An 18,775-nucleotide genomic window follows, 5' to 3' on the forward strand; every position below is an offset into this window, starting at 1 on the left:
AGGTTGGGTCATGGCAAGGGATTTTGCTACTCATCCAAGTAGCTTCTTCAGTCTGAGGAGAGTTGGTAGGAGACCCCTGATATATCCTTGGTTTCACTTCTCCCTGGTCTGAATAGGCTCCTTAGAAGGACAAAGGACTGGAGGTGAGGGATAATCCCAGTTCTGCAGTGAAGAAACCCATTGTCATAGATCATTAATGGTCATTAACAGTGGTCTTTCTGGTGGGTATAGTCCTAATATTTCTGGGGCAGATGAAAGGACAGTATGATAAATAGGAGACAGATTGTATCTAAGGCCTCCACCCCTGTTGAGGGAGGGATTTTCTATACACACATGTAACTTCTCGGTCCAAAATGAGTACATCTTGGTTATCAGATGAGTGTCCTTTGTCCTTCAAATGAAGGGGCACTGCTGATTGTGGTCCTGAGCCATTGCCCCTCCTGTGCTGAGCCTTTCTCCTGTTTAGTGGCTGTTTGGTTTCTTCGGTGTAGGGCTCCAAACACTCCTCTTTGCATTGGACCGCAAATACTATATTGCTCTTGCTGGGTTTTGGTGTCCCATCTTTTGAGTGGATGAGTCTCTGCCTTAGTGTGCTTGTGGGTTTGAAGTGCACAGGTATGTGGTGTTTAACAAAAATTATTTTGAGCTCTTCAGACACACCCGCCATGTAAGGAATGACCAGGTCCTTCCATTGGCTCTGGGTCTCAGACTGTTCCCTTGTCCTCCTGGGTCAGGACATTACCTTGTCAAAGACCCATTTTGAATATCTACAGGCCTTAAGGGCTTTCCTCAGGTGTCCGTCTTCCTTCTTCTTGGCTTCTGTGGAGGTGAGGATGTTTCTTGCTCTGTGGTTTTGCGTCCTTATGACTCCTAGTTTGTGTTGCAATGGGTGATGAGAGTCAAACTGAAGGTATTAAGCAGTGTGCGGGGGAAGGTGTTCTGTAGATTTCTATTCCTAAGCTGCCATTGGAAAGAAGTCCATGTGCCATGACTCAACTTTCAGTATGCTTAGGTAATATTTTCTCTAAACAAGGTGCACCTTCCTTCTTGCACCTTGTTTACAAATAATAATATTATTATAATAATCTTAGAACTGCAGTGCTGGAAGGGACCTTATGGATAATCAAGTCCAGCCCCTGTCAAGGAGGCACAGTGGGGAATCGAACTCCCAACTTCTGGCTCCTCAACCAGATGCCCAAACCACTGAACTATGTATAGACCAGGGATGTTGACAAGTCTTTGGGTCTGAGTCCCAAGTCCAAGTCTTTGGTATCAAGTCCCAAGTCCGAGTCCCTATTTAAAAAAATGTTATTGCCCAGAAAAAAAAGGAGGGTACGGTTGGGTTCTGAGCTGCAAATCAGTCCAAGTCCTTAGAAAAAAGCCTGTAGTCAAGTCCAGGTCGAGTCACCAGTGTGACCCAACAAGGTTTGCAGACAGAATCTGTGACCCAACAAGGTTTGCAGACAGCGTGCACCTTGTTTAGCTGAAAACGCTTCTTTACTCCACATTTTGTCCCATCCAGTTTCCGCAGCAAAAGGAAGTGGAGAGCTGCACTGAGAAGTGGCCTCAGTGGGTTGGAGAAAACTGGCTGACTCTTGGACTTCTAGCAGTGTCTCACTGCGTGGTTTTTCTCCTAGCCTCCTTTGAGAAAAAGATGGTCACTTTGATTTCAGCCCTTTCCATGGCAGCTTGGAAGCTCGTAGCCCTGGGGGAAATTGGCCTCAGTCCCGCCTGCTCCTTTGGTGGGGATACATAAGACTCCGCATCGCAGAGAGCACTGATCTGCCTAATCCCACCCGTAAGGGAACATTTAATTTCCCCTGGGGTGGTGGTGGTGGCAAGCAAATTCACTTTCAAAGAGTTTTCTGTTTGAAGAATACAGAAGAGAGCCAACCTAATCCGCATGGCCCAGGAGCGTCCCTGGCATTCAAATGAGCACCAAGAATGTGCAAAGAAGGAAGGGTTTTCAAAGACCGCCTTAGCAGGACCATAGGGGCCATCGGAGCAAAGGGGTGTGTGTGTCCGAAACTCTTCTTTGCTCCCCGTGTTGATCAGTAAGCACTGAACAGAAATCTTGAGAATAGAAGGGCCAGTTCTTAAACAGAGGTGTTAATATCCCTTGAGCAAGTAATTGCTATCCAAGATTGTGCCTTTATTATTATTTTTTTCATTTACACTACTTTGAGTTTTCTTTAGGGGAAGGGAGAACACTTTTTTGGAGGAGAGGGGCAGAGGATCCACCTGCCTCTTCGACACAGTTTGGGACAGCCCTTTCCTAAGGGAGAGAGTACATAATTCCAAGCATCCCGCAGTCAGCAAGGAGAATTTAGGAATTGCAATACAAATTCTTAAGATTTTTCCAATTAAGAGTAACTGTTCCACCTTCCATTCTCCCTTCACCACGTCCCTTAAATTTGGCTTTCAAAAAACTCTCTTCTTGGCCTCTCCTGATGACTTGTGTCCTTTCCTCCTCTCCTCATGTTTTTGGGACATAAGTCAGCAGTCAGAATTTTCCAAGGATTTTTATGTTTTTACAGCAGCGAATGTAATCTGTTATAAAAGCATACTGTTAAAAAAATAATAATCGGGTGCACGAGTGTGTCTCTGGAGACCAAGCACTTGATTGTTCATCCTGGTGCATTTCCAATCACCAAGTCTGGGTGTGAAAGCTGGACACTGAAGAAAGTTGACATGAAAAAAGAAACTGATTTGTTTGAAATGTCGTGCTGGAGGAGAGCTTTGCAGATACCTTGGACTGCCAGAAAGATGGACAAGTGGGTCCTAGATCAAAATCAAGCCTGAATTCTCTGTGTAGGCAAAAATGTGGAAACGGAGGTTATCCTACTCAGGACACATCATGAGAAGGCAGGATTCTCTGGAAAAGACAATAATGCTGGGAAAAGTGGAAGGCAGTGGGAAAAGAGGAAGACCAAATATGAGATGGACTGATTCCCTAAAGGAAGCCACAAATTTGAGTCTGCAAATGCTAATCAGGGCAATTGAGGACAGGGCATTTCGGAGAGCACTTATTCATAGGGCCGTCATTAGTCAGAGGCAACTTTTAAATTTTTTTTAATTTTTCAGAACAAAAAACAAATACAAAAGTGCAAAATACTTTCTATACAGTCTAAACTACCGTGCACCCCCTACCCATGGGACCCATTAGAACACTACTTTAAATACAAACTTCCTTTCCAAAATTGTATTGAGGCTTTCCCCTTTCCTTTCACTAATACAAGTTCAACAAATCTATCCCAAATAGCATAAAGAAAGGTTACTTACCTGTAACCATGGTTCTTCGAGTGGACCTCTGTGAATTCACACATATGGGTTTAGTCTGCGCCTGCGCTGACATTCTCGGAGCATTCCAGAGCTAAAAGTAACAATTTTATGGTATGATCCCCCATGAGGCACAAGCTCCTCCCACCCAAGATTCCCCTCAGTTCCTGCAATTTGTCCGCCGGGCACGAGAGTTATACAACAATAAGATACCCGTGACGGACAGAGGGGAGGATGGGCGGGTAGTGTGAATTCACAGAGGTCCACTCGAAGAACCATGGTTACAGGTAAGTAACCTTTCTTTCTTCTTCGTGGCCTCTGTGAATACACACATATGGGTGACTGGCAAGCTTACTTATTGGCAGGTGGGACGTCACGGTAGGAAGGATGCCAACACATTTCTGCCAAATCCAGTGTTACTGCGTGTACCTACATGTAGCCAGTAGTGCCCCACAAAGGTAGATGGCATGGATCATATTGCTGCATGGTAATGTCAAGAATCTCGATTCTACTCTGGATACAGCCAAGGTAGACAGGACTCCATGGAGCGAGGCTAAAGCTGATTAGACAGTGACTCGTCTGACCACTGGCAAGCCATAGATACAGTGTGGACCATTGATCTAGAGATGGATAGGATGAAACTGGACTTTTGAAATTAAGAGAATGAAAGCATAAAAAGAGCCTGTCATCTGTTTAGAAGCTCTGGCAGTGTCCAGACAAAATGCTGGTGAGCGTCTTACATAATTATTGTGGAGCATGTGCTCTAGAGGAGATGATGGTGATCTGAAGAATGATGGTAAGATGAAGCACAGATAAACATGAAAACTAGTCGAATAGGTCAGAAATGAGACATTAAGGTAGGAAGTCACGTTATCAGGAAAATTGAATAAAAGGTGGATCGAATCACAATCCAGCTATTTCCCATGTTCCCTTGGCAGATATGACAGCCACTAGGAAGGCTGTTCAAAGTAAGTAATTTCACATTTGAAGAGAAAATGGGCTCGAATGGCGGGCACATGAGTGAATTTAGAATGATCTATAGACCATTAAGGAACAATGGGTTTACATGGAGGACAGGTGGTACTGAGTCCTGTGAAAAGATGTTTGACCCTAGAATGAGACAAAAGTCCTACGTACCAGAATCATCTGGTTAATGGGCAGCAGTAGCAGATATATAACATTTTAAAACATAAATAGAAAGCCAAATAGGCAACAGCTTCAAAGAAAGTTGGTAAGGTAGTTCTTTGTTTCATTATATTTAATAAAGATTTCATTTATTTACAAATCGACATCGAGTTTATGGTTTTCGAGCTCGATCGAGCACTGATGCCAAAGTGGGAGTATTTTCCAGGTTGGCAAGTTCATGGCCGATAGATACGGATGGTAGACCATCCTTCCCTCCAAAGATAGGAGGTAAGTCACCAGAGGGAACTCACATGTGCCTGTCTATATCGATCTGAGACAGGCGAACTAGGACTACCTTGGTCATCAAAGAGGTATTTGGATCATGTTTGATTAGGAATTATGGTGATGAAAATCCGTAGAATAAAAGGTATCGGAGGGAAGAGTTATGGCAGATTCCCTGTCCACTGCCATATGAAAATGTCCCCGACAGTGTTTCCATCCGCACCTGCACAGGAGCAATAAAACCTGTAGTGGGCGTACGGACCCCAGTGAATACATTGAAGGTCGGTACTTCCCAATGGTGACAGAACCGAACTTGCAGTTACTTGGATTAGGGATCCTCTACTTGGTCAAACAGCAAAAGATACCACTATTGGAGTGGTTCGAGGCTGAGTCTGTATTGCTTTAGCACTGAAGCCGTGGAGGTCATAAATCTGGGGAGAGGTTTGCTAGTATTTTTTTTTTTAAAGAAAAATATACGCCATAGTACCAGTACAGGTAGATGTCCATATTTTGCAGGGGAAGGTTATAATCAAACTGATGCCCTGTACCATCTGAAAGACCTTGCAGATGTTGAAAAATCAAATGGTAGTGAAACCTTAGGAATTACTGATTAGATAATAGTGTTGAGGGTGAAATCTGAAACCTACGGTAGAATACACATGAAAAGATTTCTGAGACCAAGGTCGGGACGGATGCCTCTGTTCTTTCTATGTACATAATAGCACAGAAGTAGAAGCCATTGCATAAGCCAGATGTAGGAACTTGGAATATGGCATGTTTGTTCAGGTGGCAGAGGTCTCTTCCTGGAGGATATAGACAAAAGAGTAAGTCTAACGTTACTCAAAGAGGAACAAAGACAATTATATAATGTAACCTTGAGAGATGTGGTGACATTTTTTATGAACCAAAATGTCTAGGAGGCTGAAGCTCCAGATATAGTTGAATGGACTATGGGTAGAACCGAAAGAAGGACGAAAGGGCTGTTGGCCCGTATATAATTTAGCTGTTTTCCTATTCTGTGTAAAAAAATTTTCTAGTGTCACCAGTCTAAGATTGAAGAGACTGGCACCATGTAATGGAAGACATTCAATTCTGTCCTTTGCCTTCTTGATGAGCCAGTGGATCCTGACTAGGCGAGCCTTCTATAGATACTAAGGATGCAACAGCAGCTGAAGCTCTTTGCGTGTCTAGCAGCAATCCTGTGTTGCTTTGCTAGAGTCATGGTCTCAGAGTGAGAATTTCTAAGCTGTTTTAATGGATTCCAAGTGAGGTAGAATCTTAGACCATAATTGCTCTAGGTAGGCGCCTATCGTGATTGATAGCTGGCCACATGGAGCAGAAGTGATTGAAGTGTAAGTGCTCAGCTAAGTGATGGCCGGATCTGGAAAAGGCGGTTCCTACATTCCCAATCGACGGGATGCGGTGAACCGAGAAGTGACCTGTGCAAATGAAAAGAAGCACACTGAAGGTGACAGAGGGTGATAATGGATCACATCATATTGGATGGAGATTCGTTCAAGGGGTGAGATCCAAGCTTATGCCCAGAATTGGCAGATAGTCAATTCGAAGCTGGGACCGGTCGTGCTCGATCATAATGGGCCTCGACACGAGATGGATTGGAATTTGGAAAGCATCTTTTCCTGCCGAAGTGTAGATATGGTAGAGAAAAAACAAGAACAAAAATCTTCTCCATGTTGAGGTCGATCCTAATGGATTCAACATAAATCGAAGATCGTGGCAAAGCTGGTAGCTATAATAGAAATGAGTCAAACAGATTGATTAGTCAACAACATAGAAGTAAAAAGACCGCTCAGTTTTGCAGTCCTACCTGCAGTTCTGCCGGTCAAGGCACTGCCTCCCACATGTCTAGGGGCGGCGGCTGGTAACTTTGGGGTTGAGGCTTTTAATGTTCCCGGAATGCCGTAGGCGGATGGGAACATCTTCAGGCTCTTGCAGATGTCACAGCGCAATGACTGTGTCACCTTCTAGAGCCTGAGCAGGTTATAAAGAATAACAACTTTTTTTTTTTTTTCTGGCTAAAAAGCCATACACCAACAAATGGCAGGTCCTAACCTGTCAGTTGCTTAGACACTGGTTTTCAGGCATATAGAGCAGCAGTGCACTCGTGATGCACCTGCAACAGTGCCTCCTAGTGATGTGGGAGGCCTGAATTGTAAGGGTGCACAGGAGCTACCCACAGGGTTGGCACCACCAAACTCCATAAGTGGTGATGATAATCCCCCATGGCAGAGGAGTAAATGGCTACATGGCACCCCAAAACAAGTAACAACGCCAATTAAAGAACTCCTCATATGTTAACAGTAAAAGAGTGCGACCATCTGCGACAACCAAGAGGGGTATAGGAAGAGTGGTTGGAAACTCTTCCACCCCCACCTGTGACTCATGTAAGTCCCAATCCTGAATAAGGAAAACCCTCCTGATGAACAGGGGAGAAGACTGACCTAGCACGAGCCTGACCAAGCACAGGCTCAACAGTCATAGAATGGAGAAGGCCGAATGGATTAACAGCAGGTTCGGTCAAAGCTGCAAACATTGTGCTACCGAGTTTGAGGGAGCACTACACCTGTGAAGCCTATGTGGAGGCATAAAGCACTCCATAGCCCATGGGTCAGGACGATGCCAGGTAGAGCGGGATGGTGATGGTGGCCAACAGCTCATAGCTCCTATCCCAAACAAAAGGAACTGGTCCTATGCAACCTTGTCAGTGTGTCAGGACCTACCTGAGGAAAATTCTCCAGACTTACCAGACAGCAGCAGGGTTCTCGGGTGGACCCTTGTGAGTCCTTTCCCTATGAGCCTATGCGGGCACTGGCACCTGAGACAGGGCTGCAGGCTACTTTGTGAGCCAGCCCATTGATAAAGAGGGCTGTTTTGTGCCAAATTAACAGCCACCTGCAGGTGCTACCCCAGGCAGGAATATCACCGACTAGCAGGGCTAGTGGTGGGAGTTGCAGCCCCCCCTTCCAGAGGCAAACTAGGGCTGTCAAATGCTGCCAGAAAGCTTTTGCCTCGTCACTTGGTTTTGGAAATAGCAGCCACGTGAACAAGGCCTCTGATAAATCAGGCCCAATATACCAAACACCCAAGGGCGTTATCCCAGACAGGCAAAGCACTGACATGCAGGGCTAGCCGCAGGAGCTGAAGGGGCCCATTGTATCCCAAAAGGGAAGACCCAAGCCTTACCTTATGTTGCTGGCACATCTGCAGCCTCGGCGTGCAGTTCCCTCCAGAAGTCGCAGCTACATGAGCAGACGCACGAAGGAGGGTTGGTATGCAGCACTCACACACAGAGGCACTTCCCATGTCAGGAGGAATCACTGACAGTCAGGGAAGGTGACCGGGGCAACAGGAGGCCCTTCTTCTCCAAGGGACAGGGCGACAGAGCCCTAACTCCTGCAGGGTCCCTTGAACAAGCCCCTTGAAACAATCCTCCATCACCAGTCTCTCTCATGGTTGCTCAGAGAGAGGGTGTGGTGAGACATGCCTCCTTTTCACTCTCCTCTCCTCATGAGATAGAGAGACTTAAGCTCCAACTCTGGAACGTCAAATGCCCGCCCTCATGTAGGGCTAAAAGGGCCACGGCCGGACTGGATGGTAGCGCAGTCACTGAATGGCCAGTTGGAGCAGAGGCTATAAGGCGATCCCGGAGTCTGTGCAGGTAGAGCTGGCACGTCGTCTCCTCAGAGGCAAATTTGCTAGCCTCTGGCGAGGATTCCTCTGTTGATGTAGACTTAGATTTTAAGGACTCCTTGGTATTGTCGGGTCCCCTACTGCGGCCTGCACCTATCTGGGTAAGATGTAGCTTACTCAGGCAGAAAATCATTAATGTGCCTGAGAGTCAAAATGAGTAGGCCGAAAAAGGCGGGAAAGGAGAAAGAAGCAAACAGTTGAAGTGTGTGTGGGGGGGAGGGGGGTAAGCCAAGTAGCTGGCAAGCAAAAAAGAAAACAACTCACAGGGGATCATAGATTAGATAATTGAGAAGGGAAAGAATCCAATTTAGAGGGAACTAATCAATAAGCTAAGGGGAAAAAACCCCTGTGGAAATAGCTCTATGCTCTGTAGAACTTTACAGCACGGCGGAAAAAAGGAACTGAGGGGAATCTTGGGTGGGAGGAGCTTGTGCCTCATGGGGGATCATACCATAAAATTGTTACTTTTAGCTCTGGAATGCTCCGAGAATGTCAGCGCAGGCGCAGACTAAACCCATATGTGTGTATTCACAGAGGCCACGAAGAAGAACAAATATTTGAGCTTATTTCTCCTCTTTTCATCTTAAGTTCAGTAGTTAATTTTTAAAAATTGACAATGGCTTTAATTAGTTGATACTGTCATTTTTCCTATAAAGCTGCTGCAATAAGAATTATTAAAAAGAACAAGGCAGTCTTTTTTGCATTTCAGTAAGGGGTGGCCATGTTTAATAGCTCCAGGAACCAGGGTTTTTTTTGGTCCTAAGATCCTCCAGAGACCACCCAGACTGCCAACATGAGAAAAAGAATGTTTATGTTTTGTAAAAAAAAAGGTGCCCCTCAAAGACATAAGTAAAAAGTAGATCAGCCCTTGAAAGTTTTTCTTAGTTGCAATACCCTGTTTTCTCTTGCATAGCCTTGGGCAAGCTGCACATTTTTGGTGCACCATCAAGAGAAAGGAGTGTTAACCCACTTCTGAGTTTTTTTTTTGAAGACTCTGGGAGGAAGGAAGTGTTGCCCAGTTGACAAAGTGAACTTGATGTTATATCTTTATTACAGTGGTGCCTCGCATAGCGAAGTTAATCTGTTCCGGATTAACCATCTCTATGTGAAAATATCGCTAAAGGGAACATAAAAACCCAATGGGCCCTAAACTTACCGTTCAGCGAAGTTTCCTCCATAGCGGCAGCCATTTTCGCGCCCTCAGTAAGCGAGGGGAGGGCGCGAAAACGCTATGTGCGGCCATTTCGGGCGTCCGGCGGCCATTTTAGAACCGCTGAACAGCTGATCCGTGGGCATTGCAAAGCGAAGATCAGTAAGCGAAATGCTTACCGATTGTTGCTATGCGAGTTTTTGCCATAGGGAGCGACGCTATGCCTCCGCATTAGCGATCCCAAAAAGGGGATCGCTATGCGGATTCGTCGTTGTATGGTGCGCTCGTTAAGCGAGGCACCACTGTATTTGCCTTTTAATAAGTATTTCCAAGATGAAATATCAGAATTGGGCACTTGGGGGAACCTGAAATTATTTCCCTGTATTTTCTTGGGCCACTTGTAGCAATATCACAACATGTTAATAATGCACAACACAATAAATTACATGTGTGCTTGGAAGAACTATAATTATAAACCAGCTTAGCTGCTGAGAAGTGAGGTACCATAGTTGTCTAGTTCTTGTTGTGTAGTTATACCAGCAGAAGAGATATAGCAGAATTTGCAGGAGCTAATTATTGGGTCCCTCCTCTGATTCCTATTATATGCGAAACCACCCAGCTGGTGCACAGAGAGGAATCCAAGCAGAGACTCCTTGATTAGTGGCAACGTGCAACAAAGTTCAACAGTTTTTCTACCAATGTCCTAAATTATGCAGAAGAATTTTGAACAGGGAATTTTTTTGAAAATCTAACATTCCAGGTTCTAATACTACTACGTCCCCATTGATGTGTTGTTGTTGTTTACCATGTAAAAACTGTACAAGCTCAGAAACGGAGAGCCATGCATGTGTTTTTCTGTGAAAGAGAGGAATCGCTCCAAATTGCACAAGGAGGATTATTTACATTAGTTTACATTAGTTTACCTGTAGAATCTCTGTGGTGCATTTTGAGATGTTCCGGTATATGACAAATGAGTTGCAATAGAGGTAAACTTGTTAATGTGAAAGTACTGGTGTGTGAGGGTTTCCTTCTTAATTTTAGCCATAACAACAGGTAAACTGCACATATCAAGGACTTTGCTGATACTATCTTGGACGTCTGTTCAACAGCTTTATGAAGTTTGCAATGAGCTTGATTTGAAAAAATTCAAAGCATATGAAAAGGTGACCAGCTGGCTGAATCTCTGAGATGGAACATCTGGTTGTAGAGCAAGGGATCCGGAGTCCAGTTCCCCACTGTGCCTTGCAAGAAAAGAGCTAGCCTTTTGTGGTCTTGGGCAAGCTGCAGAGGCCCAGAACAGAAGAAAGGGATGGCAAAGCCATATTCTACACCTAGAATACTCTGGAAAGGATCTTCTAAGTTAGCATCAACTTGAGAAAGTACAACATCTACTTGCTGAATGCCTGCATGAACAGAAAAGCCTTTGCCCATTGGTGGGAAGACAATGGTCACTTTCTCTCTCTCTCCAAGCTAAAAGACCCTCTCTTGTATCCTGAGCAGGCATGTCTGTGAGGATGTTGTTGTTGTTTAGTCGTTTAGTCGTGTCCGACTCTTCGTGACCCCATGGACCAGAGCACACCAGGCCCTCCTATCTTCCACTGCCTCCCGGAGGTCTGTCAATTTCATGTTGGTTGCTTCGCAGACACTGTCCAGCCATCTCATCCTCAGTCGTCCCCTTCTCCTCTTGCCCTCACACTTTCCTAACATCAAGGTCTTTTCCAAGGAGTCCTCTCTTCTCATCAGATGGCCAAAGTACTGGAGCCTCAGCTTCAGGATCTGTCCTTCCAGTGAGCACTCAGGGTTGATTTCCTTTAGAATTGATAGGTTTGTTCTCCTTGCAGTCCAGGGGACTCTCAAGAGCCTCCTCCAGCACCACAATTCAAAGGCATCAATTCTTTGGCGGTCTGCTTTCTTTATGGTCCAGCTCTCACATCCATACATCACAACAGGAAAAACCATAGCTTTGACTATTCGGACTTTTGTTGGCAAGGTGATGTCTCTGCTTTTTAAGATGCTGTCAAGGTTTGTCATCGCTTTCCTCCCCAGAAGCAGGGGTCTTTTAATTTCGTGGCTGCTGTCTCCATCTGCAGTGATCATGGAGCCCAAGAAAGTAAAATCTGTCACTGCCTCCATATCTTCCCCTTCTATTTGCCAGGAGGTGATGGGACCAGTGGCCATTATCTTAGTTTTTTTGATGTTGAGTTTCAGGCCGTTTTTTGCACTCTCCTCTTTCACCCTCATTACAAGGTTCTTTAATTCCTCCTCACTTTCTGCCAGCAGAGTGGTATCATCTGCATATCTGAGGTTGTTGATATTTCTTCCGGCAATCTTAATTCCGGTTTGGGATTCCTCCAGTCCAGCCTTCCCCATGATGTATTCTGCATATAAGTTAAATAAGCCGGGGGACAATATACAGCCTTGTCGTACTCCTTTCCCAATTTAGAATCAATCAGTTGTTCCATATCCAGTTCTAACTGTTTGCTTCCTGTCCTACATATAGGTTTCTCAGGAGATAGACAAGGTGGTCAGGCACTCCCATGTTTGTGAAGATAGTGAGTACCATAGAATGGTGTCCCCTTAAAAAACAGGGAGGCATATGTGGGGAGCTGCTCTCCTTTAGATAAGATGGTCCCAGGTTGGTGATGGTTCTGCCAATGAAGTCCTAATGAAGAGACTCAAAAAGGAGGAAGACCTGATGATCGGAGAAATGCGCGAGATGGTCCTGTTGAATGTTCAGCATGAGCTAAAGAGGGAGGCAGACAGAGAAGGAAAATCAGGGAAGAGAAAGGGAGGGAATGTGTGTTTCTTGCGTGTTTGTTTTGATACAAATAGATAGGAACAAGAATTCTTGAGAGACGCAGGAAACCACCTCTGCTTTTTGTGGGGTTTGTTCTTCTCTGGTTACCCACTTGAGTGCCACTGCTCTTCGGGATGTGGAAACCATTGTAAAAACTTGGCCGTAGCCAAAAGATTCTCAAAGAGTGGTAGAAGAATGTAATTTATGAATCACTGTTCTATTTTTGAAAACCTTGTAGGATTAAAAATGACTCACAGATCTCTCTTTAGCCTAAGAAACTGAGTTTATAACTAGTGTGTCAAGCCCTGAACATTGCAACGCTTATCTTTTTGTATCTTAAATGTAGTTTTACAGAAGTCATTTGCTTCCGGTTTTTCCAAATAGTAACTGAAGGTTCAGTGAATTAGTCTAGTCATGCTATCTAACATTTGACTACTATCTGAACTTCAAAATAGTTTTCTGGCTTTCTCTGGAGCAAATCTCTTTCCTTTTTCAAAATTAAAGGGGGAGAAAAACATTTTTTCATGCTCCTGGAGGGTGGCTTTTCCTCTACGTATAAGAGGTTGAAGGAAGTCACTTCCAGCCATAAACCACACAAAAATCAAACTTGGGAATGTGTGTCTGAACATTGGGGGAAGTCTTCTGACAGTTCCAGGCCTGGTGTGGTCTGCTGTAGGGGCTGAGGGTGGTCTAGAGGGGCGGGGTGGTCTAGAGGGGTGGTCTAGAGGGGCGGGGTATAAATTTAATAAATAAATAAATAAATAAATAAATAAATAAATAAAATTCCGTCTCTAGACTCAACATCATTATCCACCCCTGATTTAAAGATTGTTGGTAAAGTGAACTATGGTAAAGGTAAAGATAAAGGTTCCCCTTGACAACTCAGTCCAGTTGTGTCCGAATCTAGAGCCTGGGGATCATCCCCATTTATAAGCATTTGTTGGTCCGTAGACACTTTCCGTGGTCACGTGGCCGGCATGACTAGGCATGGAACGCCCACCGAGGCGGGACTTGCTCATCTATTCGCATTTGCGTGCTTTCAGACTGCTAGGTTGGCAGGAGCAGAGACAAGCGATGGGACCTCACTCTGTTGCGTGGATTCAGCCTGCCAACTTTTTTGATCAACAGCCCAGTGGCTTGGCAGCTTGACTGGTCATTGAAGAAGTGGAGGAAAGAGTGCTTTTGAGCTCATCTTCTCACCCAGCTTTAAGGGGAAGTCCTGAGCCCACTCAGAACTTCTTCTGTGTCCCACGGTAGCTTGTCTGAGTTGCTGTTTCACACCAAAACACGATCATTATGTGGTGGTGGCCCACTTGTGGAATGCTAGGCCCCCGACAGGGACCAGAGGACAGCGGTTTTCCTCTAGCCTGTGGACCTGCAGGTTTTGCTTTATTCCGTTTTAATTATATTGAACTGTATAAAACGGTTGTGGTTCTTTTTGCATTCTTACTGTCTGCATCCTGCCCTAAGACGCCTGGATATTGGGGGTGGAATAGAAATATTTTAACAAGCTAAGTTTAAATTTAAAAAAAAATTAACATGGGGAAAGGAGAAGGGAGGGAATAAACATTCTGAAGGATGGCTTCCCCGTTTAGAAACCAGTAATGTGAGAAAACCTGCAAGATCACATGGATTGAAATCCTGTTGCTGAGGGTAGTAAGTCACAACTAGAGTAGGCCCATTCAATCAAGGGAACTTATGAAGGAGTTGACTCACCAATCCCCACTGATTCAATGGGCGTACTCTAGTGTGACTTCATTATAGTAGGCACCAGACTTCAGCCATTGAGTTTGTTTAGTAGTTTCCAACTGGGAAGGGTGAATTTTTCTGTGATCAGCTGTTGAGAAATGTTGATAATATGAGAGAAGCAAAATATAGGTGACTAGGTGAAGAGGGGCTCAAGATATTAGCAGACTTGGTCTTAATGGGTTGAATAAATTAATGGCAACTGCTGGTTTGATCCTGCACATAGGCGCTCCCCATCGGCCTAATTCGTTTTTGCAAATTGCAGCATCCCAGAACTTAATTTTCTTGTTGAATGTAGAAGATCTTAATTTCCCTTTTCTTCCATTAAGTGCAGCGGGGCTCCTTCTGTGCCTGTTCAAACTCTCCCACCGAAGTACAGCAGCAACTTCCTCTTATGAAGAGGAAGAGCCGCCAGCTACACCCTAGACTTTCTGCCGGTTTGTTTGTATAACCTTCGGCCTGCCATTCTTAATGAGAACCAGGATCCCGTCTCCACCAGCTGATGTTTTACTGCAGGTCCCTAATGCGATGTAATGAAAAGTGGCAGCCAGCAAAAATATAGCACTGCAGATTATCACCCTATTGTGTGGGATGCTGCCCTTTCCTCTGAAAGGCGGTGCCCTTAGAGGGCAAGGACAGATAAACACTGCTCCAGAAAACATGGAAATGAATTTTTATATAAATACAGGAGTATACAATAGCAGCCTGGAACAGCTCCAAATGAGCTCTCTTTCCACATGAACGTAAGTAAGGTCATCTTCTCCAGCATCTTAAAGCTAGAGTATTCCGTTGCTTGAAGACTGGATTTACATTTCATTCTTCTTACACTCTCTAAAATGTTGTTTTAGTGTTTATAAACACATGACTTGAGAAGCAGGGGACGTGGTGGCGCTGCGGGCTAAACGGCAGAAGCCTCTGTGCTGCAGGGTCAGAAGACCAGCCGTCGTAAGATCGAATCCACGCGACGGAGTGAGCTCCCATCGCTTTGTCCCAGTTCCTGTCAGCCTAGCAGTTCGAAAGCATGTAAAAATGTGAGTAGATAAATAGGTACCACCTCGGTGGGAAGGTAAAACAGCGTTCCCTAGTCGCACTGGCCACGTGACCACGGAAACTGTCTTTGGACAAAACGCTTGAAAACGGGATGAGCACTGCCCCCTAGAGTCGGATACGACTGGACTTAATGTCAAGGGGAACCTTTACCTTTACCTGAGAAGGTGGTGGATAATGTGTCCGCTTTGGCCTCAGGAGCCCCGAGTTCAAATCCCTGCTCAGCCAAGGAAACCCATGGCAGGTGCCAGTGGTAAACTACTCCTTGAACATCTTGCATACGTGGAATTACTTTCCTGTAGATAAGTCCATCTCTCGATTTTCTTCTTGTAGAAAAGCCTGTAAGAACGGTTGCTGTTGATGGGAGGTTTCACTCTCAACAAATCAGAGTGTGTGTGTGTCAGTCTTTTGTGCGTTTCACAAGGCTAACCCTTGCTAGTACAGCTATCATGCCTTCATCTTTGTCTCCTTCTTCTCACCCCATTACCTCCACTTCTTTCTTGATGGGTCTGTCCAGAATTTGAGACTTTCAGAGAAGGTCCTGTCTTGTGTCCGACCACCGTGAGAGGCGAGAATAATGAGCACACAAGCCAGGACATTGCCTGTAGCAGAACCTTCAAAAGACTTCACACTGTCCTGCTCCATCCTTTTGAACCTCCAGCAGATTCACAAGACAATATTAATTCAGATGACCTTTAGTTCCCAAAACAGCTTGTGCAAATCGGCTTTCAAAGTTGTTCTTAATGTGTTTTTAAAGAATTTGTTTTTAAAAAATCTACATTCTTGTCTCTTGCTTTAATTTAAAGGCTTCAGTGGGCAGAAAAATCATTTTATAATGTGTTCCACTAAGTTGAATAGCTCAGCAGTTTAGGCTCTGTGGAGCCACAGGTTGGGAGTTCGATTCCCCACTGGGCCTCCTGGGAGTACAGCCAGCCTATGTGGCCTTGGGCAAGCTGCACAGTCCCAGGACGCCCAGCAGAAGAAGGGAATCATAAAGTGGTGCCTCGCTTAGCGAGGTTAATCTGTTCCGGATTAACCCTCGCTCACCGAATCCATCGCTAAGTGAAATAAAAAAGCCCATAGGAACGTATTAAAACTGATTTAATACGTTCCTATGGGCTTAAAACTCACCGTTCTGCGAGTTTCCTCCATTGCGGTGGCCATTTTGGATGCCTCGTTAGCGAGGCAAAACAGCGGTCACCATTTTGTTTTAGCGGCGGCCATTTTGGAACCGCCGATCAGCTCTTCGCTATGCTTTGATCGCGTCCGCGCGATCATCGCATAGCGAAAAAAGCCCATAGGGGCCATCGCTGAGCGAACGCTCCAGCGATGGCCCGGGACCCCTCGTTGTGCGGTTTCATCACATAGCGAAGCGCTCACTATGCGAGGCACCACTGTATTCTGTACCTAGAAAACTCTGAAAAGTGTTGCCACAAGTCAGAATTGACTTGATAGCACATGATTATTATTAGTAAGAAACAAACACAATGGTTTTCTTGATGTACAATAACTGGTGGTCTTCCCTATCCATGCTCAAATTAAGCTGTGTCTGGGGTGTATAACAACTATTTCTACTATTAATGATAATTACAATGATGATACTATGATGAACATTAATTAATAAACATTAATTACTAAATGGATTGCAATTAATACAGCAGTGTACCAAACCAGTTGTGCGTGCAAAATAATCAAACATATGTTATTTTCAGATTAAACTGTAGTGATCGTTTTCAGAGACTGTTTCATATTCTATTCTAGTTAGGTGTATTAATACAACCAATTGGACTATAATTTATTTGACCATTATATAAAGGAGTAGCTTTGAGAACAGGTCAGGTAACCCCATTTCATGTAATCAGTGAACATACCAGAATAGTTTTGAATGTACAGTTGGAGATTTTAGAAATTTGCAGACATGCAAAAAAATATTTAAAATAATATTCTGTGTTGGCCATTCGTATGAGATTGGGCAGGCAAGAAAGTTTGCATCCACGATTTTGAACTCTATTATTATCCTAGGGTCTGAATACAACATTGTTGATAGCCAGATATAAGAGAGGGGATGTTTGTCATTCTGTTGTGCTAGAAAAAACCTGCACAAAAAGCTGTTGATATAAGACCTTTTAAAACATTTTATATTTCAGTAATTCTGAACTGCTTTGTATAATTTTGTCATGGCGGCAGTGGGGCGGGGAGCTTATAGAAATTGCTTTATTGAACCTTTAGGATTAAAAGGTGGGAGTAACACAAGAACAGACTAGGTATAGCTCAGTATTGTGGTGCAGCAGGCTTTGAAGTCAGGGGCCAGGCGTCACCACTGTTCCGCCTAAAAGAGGGACCTGCCAAAATCACTCAGAGCATGGGTGGTTCCGTGATTAAAACAACGACAGAGGGCACTGAGCCCCCTTGTCACATGGGGGGGGTTTTTCCCACATTGATTGATTGATTGATTGATTGATTGATTGATTGATTGATTGATTGATTGATTGATTGATTGATTGATTGCATTTATACCCAACCCATCTAGTCAGTTTTGACTACTCTGGGCGGCTTCCAACATATAAAATTAAAATATAAAATAATAACAACATTATAGACATCAGTATGTGTCAATTCTTCAGATCATACAGAATCTGAAGAATTGAACCGGGCTTGCATTTTGCACCTGAGGTCTGGTTCCACCCTGAGATGGGACCCCCGTTTTAAACCCTTTGGAAAGTCAGAGAACGGTGAGACGATTTTCGCATAGATTTCCTTTTCGTACTCATGCAACATGTACTTTATCAGGAGAGTGGGTGGAATGTTTGGGTAGGTGGGGCTCGTCAGCCATGGAAGGCAGCCCATCTAGGAGAAGGAAAACTCCAATTTCAAACCTCCACTGCCTTGTGGCTATATCCACTCATGGAAAAGGCTTCAGGAGTTAACCTCGAGGCAAAATCCGGAGCTGGAGTCCCGAAGGCAGCATGTGTCGTTCTGCCAACTCCTGCGACATTGCTGGAACCAGTTGTATTGGCTCTTGCCTTTCCATTGGACCATTTCAGCAATGTGGAGAGGGGGGATCTGCTGCTTGGGTAACAGCCTATCCTCCATATTACCTTACCCGGGCTTCATGCTCTGGAGAGGACACTCCTCGATTCAGAGCATGTTACCATAGTCTCTCGAGACTGAAGGATGCCTATGGAATGGGTGGGATGTTTTAATGAACAGTCTAAAGAAATGCTCTGCGTGATTCCAAGAAACAGCTATACCGTGTACATATGTGTTGATTCTGCAAAAGCCGAAGGACAGCATGGTTTCCTGTAACATCATCTTATGCCCTGGAAAGACAGTGTAAGCTGCCATCCGTGCCTTTCGAAGAGCTTAGCCTACTGAACGGCATTTGGGAGCTGGGCAGCGTTTATGTAATTACGTTGTTAATAGCCTGGGCAGCCTAAAGGACAGATTTAAAATGGTTAGGCTGAAGTCAGCTTAGGTTTTTTCTTTTTTTGGCAGTGACCGGAAAGAGAAATGCCATTTCTTATTCCTTGATGGAATAGGAATTTCAAATGGATGTCAATATTTAATGCTAAAGAAAGCTTACTTGCAAATGAGCTCCAAAGCGTTCCTTTGATGTGCAGAGTTAACCTGGGGACCTC

General features: G+C 44.5%; 1 long non-coding RNA gene across 2 annotated transcripts in view; it reads left to right on the forward strand.

The window, feature by feature from the left end:
• Positions 1-18,775, forward strand: part of LOC144586073 (uncharacterized) — a 64,865-nt gene that overhangs the window by 12,235 nt on the left and 33,855 nt on the right. Inside the window, exon 4 of one of the 2 annotated variants that reach the window (XR_013540796.1) lies at positions 14,939-15,063. The exons of the other annotated variant lie outside the window; for it this stretch is intronic. This is a non-coding gene — a long non-coding RNA (uncharacterized LOC144586073). Of the gene's footprint in view, positions 1-14,938; positions 15,064-18,775 lie in introns of those variants that run through there. 2 annotated transcript variants of the gene reach the window in all.

Source organism: Pogona vitticeps, chromosome 1 (genome assembly GCF_051106095.1).
Source record: "Pogona vitticeps strain Pit_001003342236 chromosome 1, PviZW2.1, whole genome shotgun sequence".
Classification (NCBI taxonomy): domain Eukaryota; kingdom Metazoa; phylum Chordata; class Lepidosauria; order Squamata; family Agamidae; genus Pogona; species Pogona vitticeps.